Source organism: Nothobranchius furzeri, chromosome 9, assembly GCF_043380555.1.
Source record: "Nothobranchius furzeri strain GRZ-AD chromosome 9, NfurGRZ-RIMD1, whole genome shotgun sequence".
Taxonomy (NCBI): domain Eukaryota; kingdom Metazoa; phylum Chordata; class Actinopteri; order Cyprinodontiformes; family Nothobranchiidae; genus Nothobranchius; species Nothobranchius furzeri.
The window spans coordinates 777,142-798,600 of NC_091749.1; the positions used below are offsets into that span (position 1 = coordinate 777,142).

Sequence of the window (21,459 nt, forward strand, 5' to 3'; positions counted from 1 at the left end):
GTAAAGCTGAACTGGTCACCTGCTAGTGTGTAATCGAAGCTCCCTAATGGGGCTCTCTGAAGAGCCTGGAGTCATGATGAAGTTCTGGATTCAGCCTCAGACAGGCTCACGGCTGTTTTAATGTTCTGGCTGAATCCGCCACACGGACTAACAAGCATCCTGGGGGTGAGGTTCACAACTGGAGAGATTGCTCGATGTTTATGATCCCTAAATAGAAGCTTCTGTTTTCATTTTGAGACTTTTCTTGTTTAAAATCACTTAAATATTCTTTAATGACGGAGTAGGCTAGCCATCGCTTGTCTCTGCATCCAGCACCTGATTAAATGTTCTGACGGAGCAGAGAAGTTAGCGCTGTGAATCACCGCGGCGCTGCTCCGTGAAAGGCTGAGCGGAGGATGCTTTTGTCCACGCATCTCCTTAGGTGCTACTTCAGCCAGATGTTTAAAATCACTCACTCCTGCATGCGCTCCTCGGCACCCGTTGGCCGTGGTTCCAAAGGATTGCCTCTGTGACATATGACAGACTCGCTCCCGCAGCCATTGCACTTTTCACCTCGCGCACCTCCTAGCGGCAGCTCCACACTTAGGGAATCCCTGGGCTAGAGGACATTCTGGCTGGTGATCTAAGAAGTGAATTTCTCTGAACTGCATGGGTCGCATTTTTTCATCATGATTTCATTGGATTTCACACCTTTAAATAATCTAGAGTAAAAGTGGTAAAATACATTAAATATGGAGCCATTATTTTGGTTGTGTTTAAAACATAATTTAAAACATTTACTGTTAAAAAATACAGGAATGTCTGTTTTAAGAAGTTATGTTAGTTCTGGTTTTATTTGTTTATACAGAGAGGCAAGACCAAAAGAGTCTCTTTATTTAGCACTTACCAATAGTTCTGACTTCTGTGTTGTTTGTTTGTGGACTGTTCACTCAATACAAGCGAGTAAATGAAGGGGTCTGGTTTTCCTGTGGTCATTTTCCTTATGTTATCTCCCTTTTTAAGGGTAACACATGGAAATGACATCGTGGCAGCCTGCCGTATTTTAAAGCTAGAATTCAGTCGTTAGCTTAACTACGGGAAAAGAGTGTGGCGAAACGTTTACTCCTGTTCGGTCCGGTTGACAGAACCAGCTTGTAACATCAAAGCTTTATCGGAAACACGAAACTTTCCTTTTGTAAATTACATCTAACTTTAGTTTTGTAACATGTAATTTTCAATTTGTACACGTATTTCTCATTTAGTTACATCAAACTTTCATTCTGAAACATGAAACTTTTATTTTGTAATTGACAGATTTTACAAATCAAACAATGTACATGTTTAAAATAAAAAATATCAAACGCATCTCATTCTACAGTTATAAATCTCAAATCTACAGTGTTACAAAACATGTTGTCTCTATTCTAGCTTGGGTGAGGAGGGACTTTGGAGGAACCATTGAGAGAACAAGTCTTGACTACCAATCATGTTTCTTGAATTCCTGTCCAAACATTTGGGAAGGAGGCAGGGGATTATAGATATGTATATAAACACTAGATGCCTCGTCTCGCTGTTCGCCAATGGGATGAGACGTAGGAACGTGGCGGCAATCTTACCTCAGACAGCTGCCCCCTTTCTTGTAATTGGGGTGTATGGGTTAGGGTTAGGGTTGTACTATTTAACCAACTCTAACTTGCTCAATTTTCAACAGATTTTCATAAAGTTTGATTTGTTATAAATGCCAGAGATGTGTCTATGAAATAGGATGGGTTTGGCCCAGAAATTCCTGTTATTTCACTCCACAAAGCATTTAATCTTTCATAGATAACACATTTAATTGTAAGTTTAAGTTACTTCAAGTATACATAGCCTATTATTCTATCTATCTATCTATCTATCTATCTATCTATCTATCTATCTATCTATCTATCTATCTATCTATCTATCTATCTATCTATCTATCTATCTATCTATCTATCTATCTATCTATCTATCTATCTATCTATCTATCTATCTGTTCATGTTTATTCATTTAGCAGACGCTTTTATCCAAAGCGACTTACAGTTTATAACCTGTAGGGCATGTTGTGATCTGTGGGGGAAACCGGAGTACCCGGAGGAAACCCACGCATGCATGGGGAGAACACGCAACTCCACGCAGAAAGGCCGCAGCTGAGTTTTGAACCTGCAACCTTCGTGCTGCGAGGTAACAGTGCTAACCACTGCGCCACCATGCAGCCCAGTATGAGTATTTTGTCCACATCATCCTCTTCATGCATGTTGTCTTACTCCAAGCTGTCTAGGCTCGAAAGCCTACTACCATTTAAGCATATTAGGTGATGTGCATCTCTGTCATGAGAAGGGGTGTGGTCTAATGACATCAACACCCTAAATCAGGTGTGCATAATTATTAGGCAACTTCCTTTCCTTTGGCAAAATGGGTCAAAAGAAGGACTTGACAGGCTCAGAAAGGTCAAAAATAGTGAGATATGTTGCAGAGGGATGCAGCAGTCTTAAAACTGCAAAGCTTCTGAAGCGTGATCATCGAACAATCAAGCGTTTCATTCAAAATGGTCAACAGGGTCGCAAGAAGCGTGTGGACAAACCAAGGTGCAAAATAACTGCCCATGAAGTGAGAAAAGTGAAGCGTGCAGCTGCCAAGATGCCACTTGCCACCAGTTTGGCCATATTTCAGAGCTGAAGCATCACTGGAGTGCCCAAAAGCACAAGGTGTGCAATACTCAGAGACATGGCCAAGGTAAGAAAGGCTGAAAGACGACCACCACTGAACAAGACACACAAGCTGAAACGTCGAGACTGGGCCAAGAAATATCTCCAGACTGATGTTTCTAAGGTTTTATGGACTGATGAAATGAGAGTGAGTCTTGATGGGCCCGTGGCTGGACTGGTAAAGGGCAGAGAGCTCCAGTCCCACTCAGACGCCAGCAAGGTGGAGGTGGAGTACTGGTTTGGGCTGGTATCATCAAAGATGAGCTTGTGGGGCCTTTTCGGGTTGAGGATGGAGTCGAGCTCAACTCCCAGTCCTACTGCCAGTTTCTGGAAGACACCTTCTTCAAGCAGTGGTACAGGAAGAAGTCTGCATCCTTCAAGAAAAACATGATGTTCATGCAGGACAATGCTCCATCACACGCGTCCAAGTACTCCACAGCGTGGCTGGCAAGAAAGGGTATAAAAGAAGAAAAACTAATGACATGGCCTCCTTGTTCACCTGATCTGAACCCCATTGAGAACCTGTGATCCATCATCAAATGTGAGATTTACAAGGAGGGAAAACGGTACACCTCTCTGAACCGTGTCTGGGAGGCTGTGGTTGCTGCTGCACGCAATGTTGATGGTGAACAGATCAAAACACTGACAGAATCCATGGATGGCAGGCTTTTGAGTGTCCTTGCAAAGAAAGGTGATATACTGGTCGCTGATTTGTTTTTGAATGTCAGAAATGTATATTTGGGAATGTGGAGATGTTATACTGGTTTCACTGGTAAACATAAATAACTGAAATGGGTATATATTTGTTTTTTGTTAAGTTGCCTAATAATTATGCACAGTAATAGTCACCTGCACACACAGATATCCCCTAAAATGGCTACAACTACAAACAAACTAAAGACTACTTCCAAAAACATTCAGCTTTGATATGAATGAGTTGTTTGGGTTCACTGAAAACATGGTTGTTGTTCAATAATAACATTATTCCTCAAAAATACAACTTGCCTAATAATTCTGCACTCCCTGTATATATTCAGACTTCAATCCATATATTCAAACATAAATAAAGATTTTGTACCAGAAGGAAACAAACCAAATAAAAACTCTCTGAAGGAAATCTATTAAAACAAACAGCACTCTGGGCTGAAAAAGGAAACAAAAAGGTCATCCAAACACTGGGCATCAATAACAAAAGGGATTAACATAAAACGATTTCTAATAAACAAAAAGCGCGGCGCAAAAGGGCCGGAATAAAGGTACGTGGAATAACAGAAAAGCTGCACCAAAAGGTCTCTCCTGAAATGAGGACACACAAACTACTATTATTATAAACAAACTAGAATTACCACTTAGGTGTCAAAATAAGAAAATACCACTCAGGTAACTAATGAGAACCACTAAGGTAGCGAACGGAGACTTTAACGTCTTAATCGAGGAGAGAGAGAGAGAGGAGAGTTAACACCTCCGTGCCAACGCCCATCTAATGTCTCTCCCCGAATGACAGGCAGAGTTCCTTTTAACAGTGAGACACAATCAGCCTGACAGCCCGCAGCGGTGCAGGCAGAGTACCGAGGGCCTCTCGTGGCCAAAAGGCGCCAGCGTCTGTCACAGTGGGTTTGGGCCAAAGTCTTGTTATGGTCTTCCTTGTAGCTGTTAATAAAAGATTTACAAGGTAATGGTCCTCACTCCGTAACCATTTAGTTATGTTTCCCAAAAATAGTACAGTAGCTTCTCTTGGTACTTGGTATCCCAGGATCTTTTGTATTATGGAGTCCAAAATGATTGAATATTGGGACAAGTCCAGAAAATATGGGTGTGGTGAGCATTAAAGCTGCCACATCCTCTCCAACATGGCTGTTTTATTTCGAGCTGTTTGCTCTCCAGTTAAATTCCCGCCAGCACACAGAGTTTGTAGGTGTCCGTGCTATACTGCAGATTTGGTATTACAACATTTAGTTCTCATTCCCATTTTGCTTTTACATGAAGTGATGTAGTCTTTAAGTTATTCATCAAGCTGTTATATAATTTTGAGATAGTCGTGGTGTTCTTTTGATTGTAAGCTCGACATATTGTTTCAACAACTGGGTTTAGCTCTTCTGAGGCTGCCCCTTTAATCGCCTTGTTGAAATAGTCTCTCAATTGAAAATATCTAAAGAGATCCTGATTTTTCAAATCAAATTTGTCTTTCAGATCCTGGAAAGTTCTTATCACATTATTTTTAGTAGCCACACAGAAGGCTGTTAAACCTTTCCTCATCCAGTCTTCAAAAACAGCGTTGTATAACCCTGGCTTAAACCCCTCATCCTGGGCAATCCACTTTAGCAGTTTTTGACAATTTGTCAATTTTAGCTGTTTGACCAGAGAGTATCATGTTTTTAAAGAGAATATAGTGACAGGATCTAATTTACAGTAAATCCTCTAATACAGGCCCAGGCCTGTATTTGACTCAAGCTCATCAAGCTCCAGGCCTTTATTGGAAGGAGGACCAGAATTAGAGGCAGTTCTCTATTTCTATTTGAGCAAAATGAACTAATGGTTCGCTGGAGTTTTTGACGATTAAAAGTGCGCCCACATTTTCAAAGTTAAACACATTTCTTTTAACAACGGTAGTTTCTGCTTCAGCCCTCTCCCCCCTCCCCCTGCTTCAGCCCTCCCCCCCCCTCCCCCTGCGCAGCGGCCGTAAACTCACTGATGCGCCTGCAGCCTCTCGGAGTTCCTGCTGCTCTAAACATTAAAATAATTATTTCATTTTCTGTTCTTCACTTCTGATTACCTTCAATGGTGTCTGTTTGTTGCAACCAGCAGGTACAAAAACTAACTTGTTTTTATTTGACTATTTTTCTGTCCTGTCTGTTTATTATCTTCCTGCATCTCCTCTCAATCCTAAAGAGAAACTGCTGCCTGGGTTCATATATATTCACCTCATGAGTTACCTTTGAACTGCAGTTCTAAAAGATCTACCGACCGCTAAAACAGCGGAGTGCCGCTGCTTGGCGGTCGCATCAGTGATCGGTGCGTCACCGAGGACAAGGTGATGCGCCCCGCTCCACAGCAGCGAAACGCATCAGGCACAAATAAAAGAATAAAAGACAGAAAACATAAAAGGAAATGAGCCGACATGAACGATCGCGTGTTAAATTAGTTTTTGAGGTGGCGACACCTGATTTGTTAATGTTACTGTGGCCGTGCTCAGGACGCAGATGTCTGGAGCGCGTCAACAATCAGAGCTTTGCATGCGCAAGCTGGTTAAGGTTAGGATGGGGGTGAGGGGAAGGTTAAATTGCAAGAGGGTAAAGGTCACAATTTGGTTAAATGTCCGTTTTACGGCGGGTGTCAGTACCGACGCTCTGGCACAGCGCGTTGCCTCCCGACACGCAGGAGCTTGTCACCTGCTGACAGCAGGCTGCTGTCTTTTCCGAGGACTCCATCTTGCCGGTCATTATCATGTGACAGCGACTAGTCGATGGCAGGCATAAAAAGTCACTATAGTGAAGTCGACTAGTGACTAGTTCATACAACCCCTATTGCTCCCCAGAGTGTTCTGCAGCATAATCAGCACATTCTCTTTGAACTTGATATCAAATTTTCGCCTCCTCTTCGTCTCCGCACCTGCCAAATCGTGGTCTGTCACTGGTAAATCAAAAGTGAGACGGATGACACAACCCCCCCCCCCCCCCCCCCGTGGTACTTGCTTGTTACCACATTCCACCCGGCCACAATAAAATACCGGCCATTATTCACCTCCGCAGACTCCGACACCGGCCAAAATATGATACCCGGCCGTTAATTGAATACAGGCCAATATTAGAGGATTTACGGTATCTCTAAGTGATTTGGTCAAACTCTCCTCCCCCCATTGCAGCTTGAATATTATAGCCAGGGACACAGGTCTCAATGTCTTTCCACCGTGCTACATGAGTACAGTCACACCAACAGCATAAGGGTCTAAGTTGTGCAGCTTGGAAATAGAGTTTTAAATTTGGCACAGGCATTCCACCTTATCGTATTCCGGCCCTTTTACCCCCCCCCGATATGAATCTGGATACCATTTTGTTCCACAGTGCAAATTGTTGGGCTGGGACTTCGACTGGAAGAGATTGAAATAAACTCAATGTTTGGTACTATGTTCATTTTTACCACGCTTATTTTACTAGCAAAATCAAAGGGGTAGGTGGACCATCTCTCCAGGTCCTTTCGTAAGTGTAAGAATTTAATATACATATTATTTAATGAACCGTAAGACATGAGATACCATAATAAATATGAAATCAATCTTATGGATCTTTGGCTACTTTTAACCAGAAGATTGGAACTTTTTATTGCAGGGATTATGTAACAACTTTGTATTAACTCAGAGACAAAAGAAAGAGAGTCAAGTTTTAAAAGTTTAAAGATTTATTACTAAACAAATTAAAACTAGACTAACTTTAAACACTAAATGTATGGTGTCACTAAGGTGAAGTGAGATGGAGAATGGTGTAGTGTGGAATGTTGCTCAGAACCAGCAAATCCGGAGAAACGATTAGTTCTGATGGGAGTGAAGGTGATGTCTTTGCGCTAAGCTTTATTCATAACACACATTGAGACGCCATTCTGTCGGCCTACATACCCTTAGCGGAAGTCCCCGTTAGATCAGGAATGTCGAGGTCCAGCTTGACCCTCTCTGGAACCGAAGCCGGTAGGAAAAGCAGCGGTTGCCGACCAGACCAGTCTTTGAGATACTTCCGGGTCACGACATTTTATTGGCATCTAGCGAGACCCAAAACGGGGTCGTGATGGTTCAGCTTTTATTCTGAAAGAAACCGTTGCAGCAGTTGGAACAGCAACAGATTTTATCCAGCTTGTTGTTGGTTCTCTTGGCTGAAGAGTAAAGCTACGGATTGGCCACTCCGACAACTTCTCTAGAACGCTTTGAACTGGCGTTAAAGATGACGTGGGCACAGTTTTATAATTCGGATGTTTTGATTTACGGTCAGATGAAAAGATGACAGATTTGCCTAGCACCACTAAAACCACGCCTCCGTCAGATCTGGCAGATTCTGATTGGATCAGTAAAAGCAATGTGTGATGTGGCTTAACCTTACGTGTGATCAGTGTCTAGTGGAAACATTTAAAGTTATATTACTTATTATATTCCGTAGGATTATAATATCAAGTAATTCATATTTGGTTCACATTTTATTATTGACTAAGACTTTGATTAGGTTATTAAACAGAGTTCTTTGATTTATTAAAAAGAAAGAGTCCTTTGTCTTCATTCTTCTGTTGTGCTGGAAAGGAAAACAGTTTAGAAGCAGATGCATGAGACCTTGAACTATAGCTCATGCAGACTAGTTCTTGCTGAGGAGAGGGGGGAAATAACTTTTAGGTGGAAAACCGTCATTTCATTCCGTTACATAAGTTATCGTTAACTAGATTATAATTAGCCGCATATAATAATTCTGGTTTTTTAGTCAAATTAATCCCCAAGCATTTTATTACTTTTGTTTTCCAGTTTATATTTAATCTATTTCTAATTTCCCGGTGTATAGTTGAAGTGGATAATTTGTGATTTTGCTATGTTAAGTTTGTAACCTGAATAAAGATTAAACATTTCTAATAAGTCCAAAGGTCTAGGAAGAGATGTATCCAACTCACTGAGGTATAACATAACATCGTCCACGAACAAGCCAATTTTGTGTTCATTTCCATCTATTACAATCCCTTCCAACCCTTCCTCTTGTCGAATTGCCTGCGCCAATGGCTCTATATACAACGCAAAAAGTGTGGGACTTAAACAACATCCCTGCCTTGAACCTCTGCTTAGCTCAAAATGATTTGACAAAGAACCATTCACCTTAATTCTAGCAGTGGGGTGCTGATACAATGCCTTGATCTTAACTGCGTCTTCATTAAATCAGAGTCTTTGCAAAGTTTGATAGAGAAACCCCCAATCTACTCTGCATTTTCAGCATCAAGGCTGAACTAATTTGATCTCTTTTAATTTTAAGTAGTATGTGGATAGTTCTTCTAATATTGTCCTGTCTTTGTATTCCTGGTATAAACCCATACTGGTCCTCATCTGTTAGGTCTGTTATAAAGATTTCTAGTCGCTTAGCAATAATTGAGGTATATATTTTGTAATCTCTGTTCAAAATTGATATTGGCCTATAATTTACAGTCTTTATCTTTATTTTCCTTAGGTATCAAGAAAATAATAGCTTCCTTCCAAGAGGGTGGTATCTGACCTTCCTTAATGGTCCAATTAAAATAATCTTACAAAAGCTGGTTTAGTTTATCTCGAAAAGTCCGGTACCATTCTGCAGAAAAACCATCACTACCCGGAGTCTTATTTGTCTTCAATCTGTCAATTGCCTTATTTATTTCATCCGTTGTGATTTGTTTTGTGATTGTTTTGTTTTGTTCTGTACGTCACCAATACTGGGTAAAACCAATGAGGGCAAGAAATGTTTACCTAATTGATCGTTAGTAGTGCTGTCCTTTGTATAAAGTTTTTTGTAGTATTCTATAAAAATGTGTTCTATATCTTTTGGTTTGGATACTATCTTCTGTGTGATAGGGTTTTTAATTTAGTGAATGGCAGTATTGTAATGTAAGTAGCAGTGGGCGCACGGGCAGAATATCTTGCCCTCCAGACAGAACCTGAAAACACCACCAGTAGGCAACGACTTATAAAGAGATACACTTTATTGCATGAGCAATCACAAAACACAACTGTCCAGCCTGAATAACATAAGCAGCGGTACTTAGCTGTCTCAGATACTGTGACCCCCCTCCCCAGGGTCTGAGCTTCCAACGCCGTCCAACGCCCCGGGGTGCAGCTTGCTAGGATGGCGCTAAGTCCACAACCTGAGTCCAACTGCCTGAGTCCGTAGCGGTAGATATCGGCGTGGTCTTGGCATCCACTATGCCCAGCCCTCGCTACCTAAAGAAGGCAACCAGCCTTCCCTCCTAACACTGGAACGCTGTACGCCTGCTTAACTGTCTTCGTCGCCGGCAGCCCTAGCCGACTGCGAACGACCCCACCCTCCAAAGTCCGGTGCCACAATGACAGGTCGACCACACACACCTCTCGTTAGACCTGTCACCCTTTTATCCTCCCTGGCCTCGTTATCCGTAACGAGGACCAGCCGGTGTCCAATCACCACACCCTCAGAGCCCGGCAGCTTCCGTCTTCTGTCCATCACAGTATGTACCTGTTGTTTACGCAACCTCCATGCCAGTAGTTTTGTAGATTCGGGACCAATTTCATAATACTGTTGTTTTACATACATAGCTTCTTTTCTACCTCATGTCCCAACAGTTCCTCTATTTCATCCCTCACTTCTTTTATTTTTAACTGTGTCTTGCTGTCCTTTTTCTCTCTAAACTTTTGTTCATAGTCCTTTAAAGCCAAATATACGCTTGTTATTATTTTTCTTCAAATGATCCTTTTAAGTGTTGGTGCTGGATTTCCCCACTGTGGGATCAATAAAATCTATTCTATTCTATTCTATTCTATGTACCAGCTTTTACCGCCTCAGTTTGGTCACTTTCCACTATTAACGTGATCATGGTTTTCATTACTTAGGAATTCTGGGCTGCCCAACTTTTAGACCTCTACCCAATGTTGTGCTGTTTGGTTTATAATATTTAGGCTCTTTTTCATAATCCCTCCCCACCACTAGTCTCCTAACATTTATAGTTTATTGTTTTTAATAATCCCAGATCATCACTAGTCACCTTCCACTTTTATTGAAACTTCATGGTTTATTGCAATGCTGTTGTTTTATGTAATGTTTGGTTCATTATGTTAGTTTTCGTTTGTGGAGCACTTGGATACAGGGCTAAACTGTGTCACTAAATATGGAAATAACGGCAATATAAACAAAGCTTCATGTTGTTGTTTATCTGTGAGCCAAAACATGACATGACTATGGTGTTGGCAGGCAATTTTAACATTTAATCAAAAAGCACACCTTTTTCTAGCCTAATTCCTGTTTTACAAAGCAACAACATACGTAATGGATTCTTCTTGTCTAGCATTCTTCTCACTAATCATAACTGAACCTAAAGGCATCAACAGCTATTTTCTTACTAACATTATTTTAAGGATATGTTTCAAGAACAGCAGTAGTAGGGATTTTAGTTTGAGAAATCATAATTCCTTAAAGACTCGTCCGATAATGGCATTCAAATGTAATATCGGAAAAATCTGTAGCAGTTTTTACTCCTTTAGTGACCCAACCTTTACATAACAAAGACAGGTCATACAGAAGACAGGTCATACAGAAGACAGGTCATACCAAAGACAGGTCATACCAAAGACTTAAAGGGCATTTTTCACCTAAATTAGAAATTGTCTGTTGACAGATTTCCCAGAGTTAGGTAAGTGGGAAAAAAAACAACTTGTAACCAACCCAGTCATTCTCCTGACCCGGCTGTACTTATTTAGCTTTAGCTTTGCATAAAACACAGTTAGCGAATGGTAAAAAGCGAATGGTAAAAAACTAGCCTTGTGTGTAAAAAATAGGGATGAGCCGGATACTCGTTTCAGACGAGTATCCGATACGGCTAAAGCATTTTTGACGAAAACGAGCATGAAACGAGTAAACCTCGTAAATATCTGTAATCGTGCTGAAGGAAAATCCTCATTGGGTAACTGACTGTCTTCATGCTCTGTGATTGGCCAATCACATAGAGCGCCCGCCCTCCCCAGAGCTGTAGAAAGACACTCCAATAGACTTCTATGGAAAGAATGGAATGCGGAAGTCACGTGGTTCATGTAGCTTCGAATAGTTCCCATCAGTCCCCGCCAGTGTTGCCAGATGTACGATAATTATCGTATTTGTACCATAATTTTGGGCTCTGTACGATGTACGATCAATAGTTTCAAAAATCCTCAAATGTACGATAATTTCACATTGCACCTAGTAACACCGTCTTTTGCTGTGGCTTTCCCAAGTCAATTACATAATTTTAAACTGTTCTGAAGTCAGATTTCACCTCAGTGCTTACAGATTTATGCTATTGTGTCTATTACAAAAACTGACTCTGGATCTGTACAATAAATCGCCCAATCACATCGATCGGGCCTACTCTCACGAGAAACTGTAAGGTTATATAATGTGGCAGTGGCCCGCCAGTTTTTGCTGTTTGCCCGCGAGCGCGCCGAGTTAAGTCTAAGCTAGGAGGACAGAGCGACGAGACAATGGCTTCTAATCTTAAAAGAAAAACCAGAGAAGGGACGGAAGAAGGTAAAGCAAAGCAACACCGGACACAAGTTTATCGTCCTGCGTGGGAGTTGGACCCTATTTTCAAAGGATGGCTTGCACCTGTTACGGGGAACGAAACCAAGGCTTTCTGTCGTTGCTGCAACATCCAGATGGTATCAGAAATCACCGTTCTCTAGAATCACGCAAAGGGAGCTAAACACAAAGAAAGGGTAAAATGCATTGCGCCAAACCAGACATCTACACTTAAAAGTCTCCTACAAACTAATGAAAAAGAGAAGTTTGAAAATGATGTGAAAATGCTTAAATCAAGCTATGTGGCTTTTTAGCCGAGCACAACATTGCAATGAGAAGCACAGACCACTTAGTACAGGTGATTAAAGGCATTCTGCTGCGACAGACAGTGAATCACATGAGGAGATCGAGATCAGCAACTAGGTGAGTAGGCTGCTGTGTCATTTATTGGGTCAGTTATTCCACTGCTGTGATGTTTTGTCGCGTGCGTTTAACCTATGTAGAAATGAAATAAATAGGACTGCGCAAATGTGCATATCGTGCCAATGCGTGGAGGTTGGAGTGGTGCCGACACACTCTGCACGTTTATAGGCATTATATTACTGGTTTTAAAGATGTTTATTTAAACAGGGCAATATAAAACACCTTCTTTGTTATATTATATTGGAGTGAGAAGTCGTTTATAGAACGTTATTATCAAATTTATAATGTACGATCATTTGTACTGAAAAACGATAATTTAGGCCTCTCTGTACGATATTGTGGGATTTTGGATCTGGCAACACTGGTCCCCGCTGCTGCATTGACCGTAGTTAATTTTTGGTGTTTCGGAAGGATTTTCTCCGGTAAGTTGATGAAATGTCATCATTTTGTTGCATTGTGAAGCATTAGCTAACCGCTTCGTACCAAAATAAGCCAACGATGATATTTTATGTTGCCAGTTTTAGCTAGATAACCTTTAATGAGCTAACTGTGTGCAGCTTGTTGACTGTGAGCAGGAGGACGGACTGTAGACGGTTTATTTCAGCTTGTTTGATTCTACGTTTTAAAAATATTCCCCACAGTTTGAAATAGGTGATGAACTTTTTACATTATTAGTTCTATTTGAGATTTTTTGTACAACACGTTGCTGCATCAACTCGAACATGCATCAGAAATGGAAGCACAAATGGAGAGACCAATAATAAAGAAAATGTGATTGTGAAGACAAGTAATTATTTAATATTTTTCAGTTAATAACACTGACTGCAGCGAACTGCTGAAGCATGAGACAAACAGGATTACGAACATAAGAAGATATGTTGTTCTGTTCTGTGGACTCAAGTAATAAGAATAGAATTAAGATAATTCAAGAATAATAGTCGAACAAAAACTTTTAAAAATGAGACATTTTCCATAAAACTGCTCATTTCCACTTGCTTTATAATATCAGCATTTGCATTTTTTTTTTATTAAGGAATGACAAGAAATAAGAATTAATAACATAACTATCAATAAATAAATGTCAAAGAGTTACTAAAACAAAGATCTTATTTAACCATTAAGGGCTAAACTGTGTTGTGTCCATCTTCATGTTTTCATAGTGGCTGAGCGGAGAGCTGACCAGGAACAACGGTGGTGGCTAGGGCCTGCATGACTTAATTTTTTTAAAGTCGACAGTCAAGTAATGAAAATCGAGTCGACTTCGACTAGTCGTTGATGACGTCATACATCTGAAGCGGCACGGGGGGGTCGGTAGGTTCACTGGAGTTTTTGACAATTAAAATTGCGCTCACATTTTCAAAGTTAAACACATTTCTTTTAACAACGGTAGTTTCTGCTTCAGCCCTCTCCCCCCTCCCCCTGCGCAGCGGCCGCAAACTCTCTGATGTGCCTGCAGCCTCTCAGAGTTCCTGCTGCTCTAAACATTAAAATAATTATTTCATTTTCTGTTCCTCACTTAATAATAATAATAATAATAATAAATTTTATTTAAAAGCGCCTTTCAGGACACCCAAGGTCACTTTACACAAAACACGTAATAAAATACAATAAAACAATAATAAAACCCAAAGAAGAAAAAAACAGAGAGAAACATTTCAATAAAATCAGAGGTTGTAGGCAGATTTAAACATGTGTGTTTTGAGTTTTGTTTTGAAAAGGGTAAAACTGTCGAAGTTCCTGATGTCTGGGGGAAGTGAGTTCCAGAGACGGGGAGCAGAGCGGCTGAAAGCTCTGCTCCCCATGGTAGCGAGACGGGCAGAAGGAACCGCAAGATGGATGGAAGAAGAAGATCTGAGTGAACGGGATGGGGTGTGAATACTTATAAGGTCTGAGATATATGGAGGAGAGAGGTTGTGGATTGCTTTGAAGGTATGGAGGAGAATTTTGAAGATGGACCTGAATTTAACTGGGAGCCAGAGAAGCTGCTGGAGAACCGGGGTGATGTGGTGAAAGGAAGGGGTTCTGGTGATAATACGGGCTGCTGAATTCTGGACCAGTTGCAGTTTATGAAGGAGTTTGTTGGGGAGACCATAAAGAAGTGAATTGCAATAGTCGATACGGGAGGTGACGAGGCTGTGGACGAGAATGGCGGCAGTGTGAGGGGTCAGTGAGGGACGGAGACGGTTTATGGAACGTAGATGGAAGTATGCTGACCGAATTAAGTTATTAATGTGAGCCTGAAAAGAAAGTGAGCTGTCAAGAATGACACCCAGACTCTTGACCTGAGGGGAGGGGGAGACTGTGGTGCTGTCAATAGTTAAAGAAAAGCTGTCAGATGTTGAGAGGGTGGAGTTAGTGCCAACAAGAAGAAGTTCAGTTTTATTGCCGTTGAGTTTGAGGAAATTAGAGGTGAACCATGATTTAATTTCAGAGAGGCAGAGTGTAAGGGAGGATGGTGGGAGAGTTGAGTTGGGCTTACTGGAAATGTAGAGCTGGGTGTCATCTGCAAAGCAGTGAAACTGGATATTGAATTTGCGGAAGATTTTGCCGATAGGGAGGAGATATACTATGAAGAGGAGGGGCCCCAGGACAGAGCCCTGGGGCACACCTGACTTGACTGGGGAGGGTTCTGAGGTAAAGGATTTTAACTGGATGAACTGAGTGCGGCCAGTAAGGTAAGATTGAAACCAGCGGAGGGGGGTGTGAGTGATGCCTAAGGAAGAGAGTCTATTAAGGAGGATGGGATGAGAAATGGTGTCAACGGCCGCACTCAGATCGAGGAGAATAAGAATAGAGATTAAACCAGAATCAGCAGCAATGAGTAGGTCGTTAGTGATCTTGATGAGAGCTGTTTCTGTGCTGTGGTGGGGACGGAAGCCAGACTGAAACTGTTCATAAAGGTTATTGCGGGTGAGATGGGAATGGAGCTGAGATGCAACAGTTTTCTCAAGGACTTTGGAAATGAAGGGAAGATGGGAAATGGGACGGAGGTTATTGAAATCATTGGGATCTAAACCAGGTTTTTTTAGAATAGGGCTGACTGAAGCGGATTTGAATAGGGATGGGACCGTACCAGAGGATAGTGAGGAATGAATAATGGCCGTTATAAAAGGGAGCAGAGAAGAAAGGCACGATTTAACTAAAACAGTTGGAATAGGGTCCAGTTGACAGGTGGAAGGTTTGGATTTGGTGATGTAATCTAATATTTCTGAGGGATGGGGAAGTTCAAAGGAGGAGAACAGAATGGTGGGTTCTGATCACTTCTGATGACCTTCAATGGTGTCTGTTTGTTGCAACCACCAGGTACAAAAACTAACTTGTTTTTATTTGACTATTTTTCTGTCCTGTCTGTTTATTATCTTCCAAGATGTCAACAATAAAGGACTATTTAGGTAAATTTAAAAGTAAATTCAAAGTCATTGCCATTACTGAGACTTGGCTTTATGATGAAAGGATGACTGAAGTACAAATAGAAGGGTATGAACTTCATTTTGTAAATAGAATAAATAAAAGGGGTGGTGGTGTTGCCCTGTACATTAACAATGATTTAAAATGTAAATTCTCATCAGCTGGCATATGCCGGATGATGCCCGCACTGCCCACTCACCACAGCCATGGAATACACCTCATGATCACACAACACTATATTGGAGCAGGCGGAGGGAGACTAGGGGTCTTAGCCACCTCTGTTGTTGCTTGGCTTCCTGGGGCTGGAGGCTAGGAGGGAGATCTGGCCGTCTGGTTGGGGTCTGGGGTGGTGGGTTGCTGTGCTCAGCGTTGGGCGGGGGAGCCTGCTCATCAGCACCCCAGCAGAAAGGGTCAAACTCTGGTTACCGGTGATGGTTGTACCCCATGTGCAGCAGTACCGGGACCAGAGTGAATAGGGTGTGTATGGGGAGCATGAGTGGGTGTCTGGCGTGCTTTTTTGTAAGTCTTGGGTTGTATGTGCATGTGTGAGCATGAGGGAGGGAGTGTGTGACTGTGTTTGTGTATGACTGTATATGTCAGGTGGGGCCTTTGGGTCCTCCCCTCTCCTGGAACTTCTCTTGATGATATAGATCTTTGTCCCCCCTCCCCCTGCCACACCTGGTGTGGGGGCTTGTGCCATGGTCTGCCTGAGTGTTCGTGGCAACCGGGTCTGGGGGTTTAAGATTTTGGCATCTGCCTGATAGATTCCGGGCCTGTGGGCTTGCCGCTGATATCTCCCGGGACTCTGCCGGCTGCTGGTTGTGGCCCCCCGGGGCGATCCTCTGTGCCTCTCGAGGGGGGCGGGGACCTTTCTGGTTGCAGTCTCCTTGGGGTTCCTGCATTCTGGGGCAACGCCTGGATCTCTGGGACTTGGAGCTCCCCCCGTCTCCTGCGCATCTTTGGGGGGCGGATCTGTGGTCCCTCACACTCTCTGTTGGGCGCTCCTATAGAGAAACCTTAAATAAACAAGCGCGTGTACACACACAGGTGCTCACATGGTGCTCTCATAAGTATGGACTTGGGCACGTTCAACACATGTCTTAAGACTATGGGGGGCACTTAATGCACTGTGATTTATTATCGTGATTCTTCAGTTAAGCAATGTTGATTTTATATATATATATATAAATATATTGTTTTTTTTTTGTTTTTTTTTTTCATCAAGTTGACGCAGTGATAGGTAGATCTTGTTGTATTGTTGTTGTGTCCCTTTTTTGTGTCCTTTTTTTTTTGTCTTTTTCTGCAGGTCTAGAAGCAGACTCTTGTTCATTGTTTATTTTTGTGGACCCCCCCCCCCCCTCTCTCTCTCTCCACCTTTTCTTTTCCTTTCTCTTTCACCTCTGTCTCCGTGTCTGGTCGGAATTACAAAGCATTCAACAACAATAACAATAAAGTTTTAAGTATCAGGCGTGACATTAAAAGCAAACGCTTTGATGCTCCACCTGAGAATAAATCTGTAAGGCTTGTTACCAGCATTCAGACATCAATTCTGCTTGCTTCACAGCCAGACAGGACACGGTAAAAAAATAAATAAATAAAAATAAAAAATGTAAATTAGATAAGAAAATGACTATGATGGAAGATAATGTTATGGAAATGGTAACAGTGGAAATTATCAATGACACATCAAAAAATATAATAATCAGTTGTGTATATAGAGCACCCGGTTCTTGCATCAGGTCATTTACAGATAAAATAAATGAGTTTGTGGATCATATTAAAAACAAAACATTGTTTATGTGTGGGGACTTTAACATTAACTTAGAACATCCTGTGGCTCTGAGAACATCAAGTGATTTTTTTGATATGATCTATAGTTTAGGTTTGGTTCCTTTGATAAACAAACCTACCAGGATCACAACCCAAAGTGCAACAATAATTGATAATATATTCACTAATAGAAAGGAGGACGTTGTTAAAACGGGGATATTGATGACAGATATTAGTGATCATTTACCTATTTTCGTAGTGTCTAAATATCACAATAAGAATAAAAATATCATAAAACCTAATTTTATTAATTATAAAAGAAATAAATCAGTTAAAGCCCTGGAGGACCTAAATAAAGATCTTAAAATGCAGAACTGGACGGAAGTCTATGTCAGTGATGTGAACAATGCATATACATCCTTCATGAAAATACTGCTGAAATCGTTTAACAGTAGTTGTAAATTAATTAAAATAACAGGTAAAAGGGACAACCAACCATGGATGACTAATGGAATTAAAAATGCATGTGCCAAAAAAAATAGTCTGTATATGAGATTCTTAAAGTTACAAACAAAGGAAGCCGAAGACAGATATAAAAAATATAAAAATAAATTAGTAACAATAATTAGAAAACAGAAGAAAGAGTACTATGGTGAGCTATTGAATAAGAACAAAGAAAACATCAAGACTACATGGGGAATAATAAATAATGTGATTAACAGAGATAATACAAATGCAAGACTCCCAAACTACTTTGTAAAGGACAATAAAGACATTTATGAAGTTAAAGAAATTTCTAATGAATTCAATGATTTTTTTTTATAAATGTAGGAAGGAGTCTGGTGGAAAGCAAACCAATAATTCACGATACAATGAATACAATACCTAGAAATGTCAAAAGTATTCTGCTTGACAAAGTAGATCAACAAGAAATAAGAAACACTGTAAAAAACTGGGGAAGCAAAAGATCCACTGATTGTGATGATCTGGACATGGTGACTGTAAAAGCTATAATTGAATCTGTTATTGAACCATTCACTTACATCTGTAATCTGTCACTATCTACAGGAGTCTTCCCTGATTTAATGAAAATTGCCAAGGTGGTTCCATTATTTAAGAGTGGTGATGAACAGAGTTTCACTTATTACAGGCCAGTGTCACTGCTTCCACAGTTCTCCAAAATATTAGAAAAAGTGTTTGCATTAAGGTTGGACAAATTCATTGACGAAAATTCAATTTTAAATCATGAACAGTATGGCTTTAGGACCAAACATTCAACAGCAATGGCAGTTATGGATTTAGTAGATACAATTTCATCAGCAATTGACAATAAAAACCATTTCATTAGTGTTTTAATTGACTTAAAAAAGGCATTTGATGTCATTGATCATTCAAGGTTACTTCTTAAATTACACCGGTATGGAATAAGAGGGGTGGCGCATCAATGGGTTAATAGTTATTTAGGCAATAGAAAACAGTTTGTTCAAATAAATAATGCTAAATCTGAATTAAATGATATTTATTATGGTGTGCCACAAGGGTCAGTCCTCGGACCTAAACTGTTCATATTGTTTATTAATGACCTGGTAAATGTGTCGAATTTACTTGGCACAGTTTTATTTGCGGATGATACTACATTGTTTTATTCAGGATTAAATATACATGAAGTAACTCAAGTGATAAACAGTGAATTGATTAAAGTTAAAAAATGGTCTGATATAAATAGACCGTCACTGAACCTGAACAAAACAAACTATATACTGTTTAATAACAGAAGAAGCTGTGATGTCTCTTTAATGATAGATGGAATGGAAATTCAAAGGGTTAAAGAAACCAAATTTCTTGGAGTCATGTTCGATGAGAGTCTCACGTGGAAATCACATGTAGGTTATATAAAGGGGAAAATCGCCAAAGCCATAGGGGTATTATATAGAGTCAAGTTTCTACTAAACTTGTCGGGGTTGTTAACATTGTATCACTCACTGATTGAACCATATTTATTTTATTGTTTAGAAATTTGGGGAGCCACTTGCAAAACTTTTACACAACCATTGTTCATTTTGCAAAAAAGAGCATTGAGAATCATTAATAACAGTAACTATAGAGATCACACTAATCAATTATTCATTAGATACAAAATACTGAAATTTCCTGACTTGGTAGAGTGGAAAATATTGCAAATAATGTACAGAGCGAATACGAGTAATCTACCAACTAATATTCAGAAAATGTTTCATAAGAGAGTAAGTGGGTACATGTTAAGAGGAACTGATGTCTTTAAGAAACCTAGATTCAGAACCAAAGTGAGGGAATGTAACATTTGTGTAAATGGTGTAAGATTGTGGAACGCCATTAACAAGGAATTTAAAGAATCAACTACACTTGCTATATTTAAAAAATGTATAAAATCTAATGTATTTAGTAATTATGAAAAGGAGAATTATAATGTCAAAGATTAGACATGAAAATATTAGAAAGTGACTGAGGTTACACTGTGTTTGTTTGGCGGATAATTTTATTTCGTAAAAAGGGGCAAAAATCATAAGATTTTTTCTTCTATCTGCTCCTTTTCATTCAAATGTTTTTTCCCAATATGTTAATGTATGTTGTATTTGTTTGTGTTTATTTTATACATTGTGAATGAAATAAAAGATTAAAAAAAACTGCAGTTCTAAAAGATCTACCGACCGCAAAAACAGCGGAGTGCCGCTGCTCGCTGGCCGACTACAACGGGACCGTTTTTGCTGCGGAGCTCGTGCCGGAGCGGAGCGGAGATAGTGGATGCCAGGTGGCAGGTGATGCGCCTCGCTCCGCAGCAGCGAAACACATCAGGCACAAATAACAGACAGAAAACATAAAAGGAAATGAGCCGACATGAACGATCGCGTGTTTAATTTGTTTTTGAGGTGGTGACACCTGATTTGGCCGTGCTCAGGACGCAGATGTCTGAAGCGTGTCAACGATCAGAGCTTTGCATGTGCAAACTGGTTAAGGTTAGGATGGGGGTGAGGGGAAGGTTAAATTGCAAGAGGGAAAAGGTCACAATTTGGTTAAATGTCCGTTTTACCGCCGGTGTCAGTACCAACGCTCTGGCACAGCGCGTCGCCTCCGCCTCCCGACGAGCAGGGGCTCATCACCTGCTGGAGGACTGCATCTTGTCAGTCATTATCACGTGACAGCGACTAGTCGATGACAGGCATAAAAAGTCACCACAGAGCCGTGAAGTTGACTAGTCGACTAGTTCATACAACCCCTAGTGGTGGCAAAACCCAGTTGGGTCTGTGATGGAGTGATGCACGCCTGGAGTGATTGCCATCTCATCCAGAGTAAGCACACACTCTCTTTCCATCTCTGTCAGATTTTAACCTTCAAACTGAGCATGTCACACACCTCTCCTAACACACCTGGTTCCAGCTGCATTTGTCTTTGCAGGGTTCTAACCAAGCCCCCACAATGCGGCTCTAAAATTGGGCCCAACCCGGAAGTACCAAAAATTGCAGTTCCACCCTCATCCACTAGGGGCTGGTGTCAGAAGCGAGCAAATCCTCATTGACTCCCATGTTAAAAATACCAATTTCACAGCAGAAATAAACATGTTTACAGCCTGGTACCAGAACATGTTCTTGGTTTAAATGATCTAGTTTACACTCATGACAACTCTGAGGGGGGTGAATGTTTTTCTCACTCTTCTGTTTAAGTGTATTAAAAGCCTAAAATTCTGTATAATTAATGAGCATCAGACTAGAGCCCTGCACTGAAGCCCTAGGCCCTCGGGTCGGGCTTCGGGCCAACGACTGTGTAATTACCTCAGACACGGGCCGGGCCGGGCGCCTTTATTTTTAATCGAATTCATAAAAAAAATTGAAACACTTAAACCAGGGGTCGGCAACCTGTTCCCATCAAAGAGCCATTATTACCCGTT

General features: G+C 40.9%; 1 protein-coding gene across 5 annotated transcripts in view; it reads right to left on the reverse strand.

Moving 5' to 3' along the window:
- LOC107373975 (transmembrane channel-like protein 3) overlaps window positions 1-21,459 on the reverse strand; it is a 296,837-nt gene that overhangs the window by 13,808 nt on the left and 261,570 nt on the right. For 4 of the 5 annotated variants that reach the window (XM_070554581.1, XM_070554582.1, XM_070554583.1 and 1 more), the window contains one exon: window positions 17,015-21,459. This exon is cut by the window's right edge and continues 4,206 nt beyond it. The exons of the other annotated variant lie outside the window; for it this stretch is intronic. The gene's annotated coding sequence lies outside the window, so the exon portion shown is untranslated. Of the gene's footprint in view, window positions 1-17,014 lie in introns of those variants that run through there. 5 annotated transcript variants of the gene reach the window in all.